This window comes from Mangifera indica, chromosome 2, assembly GCF_011075055.1.
Source record: "Mangifera indica cultivar Alphonso chromosome 2, CATAS_Mindica_2.1, whole genome shotgun sequence".
NCBI classification, from domain to species: domain Eukaryota; kingdom Viridiplantae; phylum Streptophyta; class Magnoliopsida; order Sapindales; family Anacardiaceae; genus Mangifera; species Mangifera indica.
Window position 1 is genome coordinate 6,542,105 of NC_058138.1, and position 6,873 is coordinate 6,548,977.

At 35.6% G+C, this 6,873-nt stretch overlaps 1 long non-coding RNA gene across 5 annotated transcripts; it reads left to right on the forward strand.

Moving 5' to 3' along the window:
- The first annotated feature begins 3,118 nt into the window (after nucleotides 1-3,118).
- LOC123209044 lies at nucleotides 3,119-6,262 on the forward strand. 5 transcript variants are annotated; one of them, XR_006500928.1, is made up of 3 exons: nucleotides 3,570-3,988; nucleotides 4,481-5,839; nucleotides 5,948-6,262. It is a non-coding gene; the product is annotated as an uncharacterized LOC123209044 (long non-coding RNA). The 5 variants fall into 5 exon arrangements; XR_006500926.1 differs by having other exon boundaries at nucleotides 4,481-4,727; nucleotides 4,843-6,262; XR_006500927.1 differs by lacking the exon at nucleotides 3,570-3,988 and adding an exon at nucleotides 3,119-3,563 and having other exon boundaries at nucleotides 4,481-6,262.
- Nucleotides 6,263-6,873: the final 611 nt, after the last annotated feature.

Below are 6,873 nucleotides of genomic sequence, written 5' to 3' on the forward strand. Positions count from 1 at the left end.
CTCAAATAAACCCATAAAAACGATTGCAATAACACAAAATTTTACATATATTTTGCCATATTCAAAGGGTGAAAATATTGTTTAAACAGTAAGGATGCATACATGGGATCATCATCTCAACCAATAAAACTATCAACGAGAAGTCATGTTCTGATGCTTCAAGTGCAAATTCACTATCCTCATATCCGTTAACAGTTAGTCGTCTGAGAATGCAGGTGATGATGGCGGAAAGATTGAGAAAGGAATTTATAAAGTGGGATTAGTAAGCTAGGGTGTTACATGTTGAGCAATATAATCTTATACCACTAGATACACATGTGCCTTTCAATTTGGATAATGTGCTTTTGTCTGCAAAGTAATATTGATCTTTATAGTTCATAGTGGAGTTGAACACATCAACCTTTTAGGTTTTATATAATGATGACAAAAAAAAGTTAATTCAACTTCAAAAGAGACAATTCAATTCAAATAAGATTTTTTTATTAAAGAAATTATGAAACAATAAAAATACAATTTTTTTGCTAATAACCCATTAGTAAATAATTATATTTTATAATATTATGAGTTAATAAATATTTATTTATATAAATTATTATTTATTACCATTATAAAAGATTTGAACTTTGTTTTACAATCAAATAAATTGAATTTTCAAATTTTTTTATTATAATAAGTTTTTCTATAAAAAAAATAAACTTTCATAATCTTATATTAAATATATTGAACTAACTTTTATAACTAAATTTATAAAACAACATTGAGAAAGTGACTATTCACTAATCATTATCAAGTAATCAACCACTTATATTTAAAATTTAAAATTTGACAAGAAATAAATAGAAATTGAAAACCCTACTAAACACAAAAAAATAAATACAATTACTATCAACCCTAATCCAAATATATTATGTCACATATATGCAACATTATCAAGTTAAGTCAAATATTATTTTTGAGGTTCTCAATTATTAATGTTACATTTATGTTGATTAGAACTAAATTTGAGTTAAGCTAAGGTTAAACAAAAGTCAGCTCAAGAGTGAACTTGATTTGTTCGATTAATGATGAGTTTGTTAGAAAAATTGTCGAAAATAAAAAAGAATAGTCACTGAAGATGAAGAAAAATAATCTTCGAAAAAAACAAAGTTTTTGATACTAAAGGAAATGAATTTGTTTACGACTTGATTAAGTCATACTGATTTGACTTAATTTTGAGCTAAAACCACCTTTGTTGGAGTTTGAATTTTTTGAGTTGAACACCAAGCTTAGCAAGAGTCGATTCAGACGATAAAATTATTAAAGATAATATTATTATTGATATAAATGTCACTAAGCAAATTTTATATGGCTAGAGATGCAGCCATAAAAGCCCAATGGGCCTATTCCCCTATTTCAACCAAAAACTTACCCAAATGAAAAATCACGAACTGCCGGAGGAATTCATATTTATAAACAGTATTCTAAAGTGCCGGATTCAATCTCAATCACCTTTACATCGGTGATTAAGCTTCCTTGTAATGCTTATTTCAAGTTTCAATTTTCTTTTTGTCTTTTTCATTTTTTGATTAAGGTTTCTGTTTGAGTAATGCCAAATTGTCTCAGCTCGTTGATGAGGTCCTTCAACGGCCATTAAGCGTTCATCATTAACATTTTCAAGCAAAATCCTCAAATGGGTTAATTTAACTGCCTGTATTTCTGCACTTTCGTGTGCTAATATACTCCAAGTTACTGATTGTGAAACGAAAATTCAAGTTTTGAGAAATAAGCTATGCCCGGATAATCTTATCCGGGTTTTGGATAACACTGGCGACTTGAACTCTGTTGTGAAGATATTTAAATGGGTATCTCTCCAATAAGGGTTTCAGCACAATTGATACTTATGGTAAGATAATTTTGAAGCTGGGTTTGGCTGGAAGTGTTGAACAAATGGAGGGATTTTGTCAAAAGATGGTGAAAGATATGTGCCCAAATGCAGAAGAAGCTCTTTCTGCATTAGTTGAATTGTTTGTTAAATATAATAGGGTGAATGAGAGTATGAATTTGGGTGCTTTTAAGCCCTCAGTTGATGTATTAAACGCTTTGTTAGGTGCCATTGTGAAGAAGAAGAGAGTTACTAAAGATGTGGTGTTTATTTATAAGGAGATGGTGCAAGCAGGAGTTATGCCAAATGTTCATACTTTGAACTATGTGTTGGAGGTTTGGTTTGAAACTGGTAGGATTGAGTCTGCTTTGTATCATTTTATGAGAATGAACAAGAAAGGGTGTCGTCCAGATAATTATTATAAAAGGTCTTATTTTGAGCAATCGAGTGGATGATTCGGTTATCATTTTAGGCGAGATTTTTAATGCTGGATTTGGGCTAGCTGGAATTAAGTTTCTATACCTGTATAATACCACTGTTTTGTAGGGAAAATAAACTAGGGCAGGGAATCCGACTTTTAAGGTTGATGAGAGCTTCAAATCTTTTGCTAGATGGGTTGATTTATAGAGAGTTAATTAGATGCATGTGTGAGACCCATACTTTAGATGATGCAAATTATCTTCTTGAAGAGATTACTTAAAACGGTAGAACACCTGCTGTTGATGTGCTTGTTGATTTAGTAGTAGAACTTTGTGCAATAGGAAAATTTGATGAGTCTATGAATTTCTAGGAAGACAAATGTGGTTACATAACTTCTCCATACAATGCTATGCTTGAAGGCTGCTGCAATGCTGGTAAAGTTTTTCTGGCAAAAGTATCCTGGACAAAATGGCTGAGAGAAACATAACTGATTGTGGTTCTTGGAATATTCTAATCATACAGCTTTGTGAGAATATGGAAATAAGGAAAGCTAACGAACTTCTTTGTAGAATATTTATATTTTCCACAGTTCCTGACTCTGTGTCATACTCAGCTCTTGGTGTAGGCAACTGTCGATTGAGAAAGCATGAGGACGCTCTGTAGGTGTTCCATCAGGTTTGTATCGAAAATTGGGTTCTGGATTCTATATCTTATTAGGAGTTGTGGATAGCCTCTGTCAGACAGGAAAGATTATGGAGGCTGCTGAGGTATTTCATTACATGTCAAAGAACGGATGCTCCCTCAATCCTTCTTCTTACAATATGGTGATAGGCAGCATGGGGATGCTCTGCAGGTGTTCGATCAGGTTTGTATCAAAAATTGGGTTCTGGATTCTATATCTTATTAGGAGTTGTGGAGAGCCTCTGTCAGACAGGAAAGATTATGGAGGCTGCTGAAGTATTTCATTACATGTCAAAGAACGGATGCTCCCCCAATCCTTCTGCTTACAATATGGTGATAGGCGGCATGGGACAAGTGGATGAAGCAATTAGGCTACAGGGGTTGGCTTACAGTTCTAATTCTTCTTATACTACTTAAATTACACTACAAATACAGTCATGCACAGATTGTCAAAATTAAAAATGGCTAAAGGACTAAGGTATTTCTCTCACAAATGTTGGTGGACGGTTGTGCTCTTGATGTGGAAGTATATTGCATCCTCATACAAAGCATGAGTGCGCAAAATCGAACTGAGGATTCTGCTTTCTTTTTTGATTTGATGGTTAGTGAGGGTTTAGTGCCTGACTGAGAAACAATGCATACTCTTCTGTGTTGTTTGGCAAGCCAATCTTACTTGCTCATGTTTTTAAGTGGGATTGATAAACTAGTTTCTAATAGTGATACTTTGGATTCATCTATGTATAACATACTAATCAATAGTCTCTGGAAAGAGGGTCTAAAAAGTGAGGCTTCCCGAGTATTGGATCTGATGTTAGAAAAATGTTGGGTGCCAGATGCTACAACTCACGGACTGTTGGTTGGGTCTTTTATCAAAAGAGATACAGATGGTGAAACACTTGCATATGAGGATTCCATGCAAGATAGTGTTAGCAACATTCTTGCTGAGGGATTGGGAAATACATGACAATTAAACTGTAATTAGAAAGTTTCTAAATTACCCTAGTGGAAAACTCGCCATGATGGGATGTAAGCTTCTTCAGGATCTAATTTTGCAGCTTTGGTCGAGTTGCCTGAAAAATTAGTCTATAATGGCATTAGATTGTAAACATGCCAGATTATTTGTTCTTTACCCAGCCAGCTTATAAATGTTGTGGCATCATAAGCTTTTTGGTCCACTGTATTTTTTTTGTTAAGTACTTGTGCTTTGCTCTTTTCATTAATTCCTGTCAGTTTAATTGTTATTATGGTGCAATATGGTCAATATGCACTCAGGAAATCTCCTTCTGTTAAGTCATGCTTGATATGATATCAATGGAGGTAGTGCTAGGGTATTTAATTTGATTCAAGTCAATTTCTGAAAAATGATCTTGTGGTCCATTAAATTTTCGCCTATGTTTAGCTTCAATTTTACTGTATGATTTAGAATTGTTTTTATATTTTGGATAAATATCGAAGAAAATATTTTTCAATTTCCCTCCAAAGCAGCAGCTTAACATTACTTATTTTACTTTTTGTTAGGACTCACATTTATGTGTCCCGCTGGAAGAAAAATCAAAAGAAGAAATTATCTCCCAAGACACATGGCAGATAAAGGAGAGGAGCAAGTGGCAGTTTCTAAACCCCCTGGTCCACCACAAACAAAAGCAACAGATGACAAACATGAGGAGACTGAAGCTGTGATGGAACAGGAGGCAAATAAAAGGGGAGAAGAAGGGCAAGAGTCAACTTAGAGAAAGAAATTGAAGAAGTTGAAGGAGAGTTACAGGTCTCTCAAAAAAACTGCATTGCACTTTGATGTATTTTGTGTAATGCGAACCAGCTTGTATTTCAAGCATTCAGAAAACTGATGGGAATCTAATCACAAAAGTCTACCGTTGCAGGCCCAAAGGGAAGAATCCAGGAGGCAGTCCAATGGGTGTGAATGTTAGCCCTGCTGAGAGCAAAAGTAATGACCGAATGTGTGGGGCTGTTTGGACAGTTCACCAGAGCAGCTGAAATTAGTTGAAGTTTTCCTTCCAGAATTCAGAGACAAGAATCCTTAGTGGTGGGGTCCATTTACGGTTAGAGGGCTGCACATATATTGTGGGATGCATGCCAAAGAAAGGGGGATTTTTATTCAGTTATCACTATTTGTAGTTAGTAAGAATATCGGAGAGGGCTGGCTCTCGAAACTTAGCTGTGTTAACTTTTCTTTTACTGTTGCTCTTTGTTATTGCTCTTGGGGGTTTTTGTTTTCCAGATTATCCAGTTGTTGCAGTCTTGAATCAACGCTGTAGCTATTTTCCTCATTATGGTTACGGGATGAAATGTTATAGCTGTTCTGTTTCCAATTTCATTACAATCTTGTTCAATCATAAATGATGAAATGGTACATTGAGAGTGAAATTGTATCAGTGACTTCCCTAATTCCTTGTTTGGCTGCGAGAAAATTGGGGCTGTTAATTGGGCTAATAACTAGGAAGAAACTGGGATTGTTGAACCTGTTGGAAGGAGTTGTGCCTGGATCCTGCTGGAGCTGCTGAGTGCTGCTGGGAACCATTAGCAAGGAGGACTGAAATCCATTCATTCGGGTTTGCAACAAAAACTTGTATTGAAACTTTAATGTAAACTTGTTCTCATTACAGAAAATTAATAAAGACTACATTTCCAGTATTTTTTCTGAGTTACATTTCTAATATATGTTTCTGCTATTTACATTGCTGAGATTGATTGTGTTGGTTTGAGTTGACTGCTGCGTGGACATATTGCTGGAAAAGTGTTGTGTTGCTGCTGGATTTCTTCTTGTGTGTTGCTGGAGCTGTTGGGAAGGTTCTGGTGTCCGAAGAATGATTGAGCGGAAGGTGAAGTAGAGAAGGTTCTGTGCAGAAGAAAACCCAGGTGCGCATCACTTTCACACATATCAAGCAGTGCCCTAATAAGTTTGAATTGGTATCCCCTTTGTCTATCAAACTATGTGGAAGATTATAATCATGCTTTTTTCCGTAGCATGAAGTGGGCAAAAAGATTATAATCAGCAAAGGATTGAGGTTCGAGGGAAGCTGGACTTGCAACCTGCAGTCCAGAGATTGTTGACCATTATTTAGCAGCTGAAGTTCATTCTCCGACAGTAAGATTGCTGTTGAACTCCATCCAACGACAGTTGCCACAGAAGCAGTTTTCATCAAGTTCTATTCATTGATGGAAACTTCTACCAGCAACTTTGTTGAAGAGTGACTTAGTACAAGTTTTCATCAGCTGAAATTCTCACCAAGGAAATGGAAATTGAAGATTCAATGAATATTTATGGGTTGTTTTGTTGAATGAGCAGGGGTTAATCTTGGTACACGTTCCCTACTTGGGAAATCCTAATGAGAAATTTAGTAGTAGTGCACTAGTTGATATTCTGGAAAATCAAAAAACCTGTAAATTATCACCACCTTGGTACTAATTTGTTAGGAACCTGATGAACCCAAGCTACTGCTGGGATTCTGAAAGTGTAATCTCACCTGAGAATCCACTCCGTTGTAACTTCTGCTCCCACACACAATGCAATCGCAGATAATTTGTAAACTAACAATTTATGCTAGCAACTTTTAATGGAACAGTAAACTTTTCATAAAGGATAATCAACAGTTCATGCTTACAATCATTCATCTGGAATTAATCCAAATACAAATTCATCACATTAGATCTGCAACACCCAACTGAATAACAATCCTACACAACTAAACCAAGTAAATTTTCCCCAAGTTCCCTAGGCAATTCTAGAGGCCTAGTACTCTTTCAGAACCATTTTTTCTTCTCCTCCCCCTCCTTTTCTCTTCCCTCCTGCTTTTTATTGTTATCAGTCATTTTCTTTTCTGCTGGTGGTCCTGGTGCCTGCATGCATGCCCTCTGCTCTACTATTGCACTGCCACATGTCTCTGCATAAA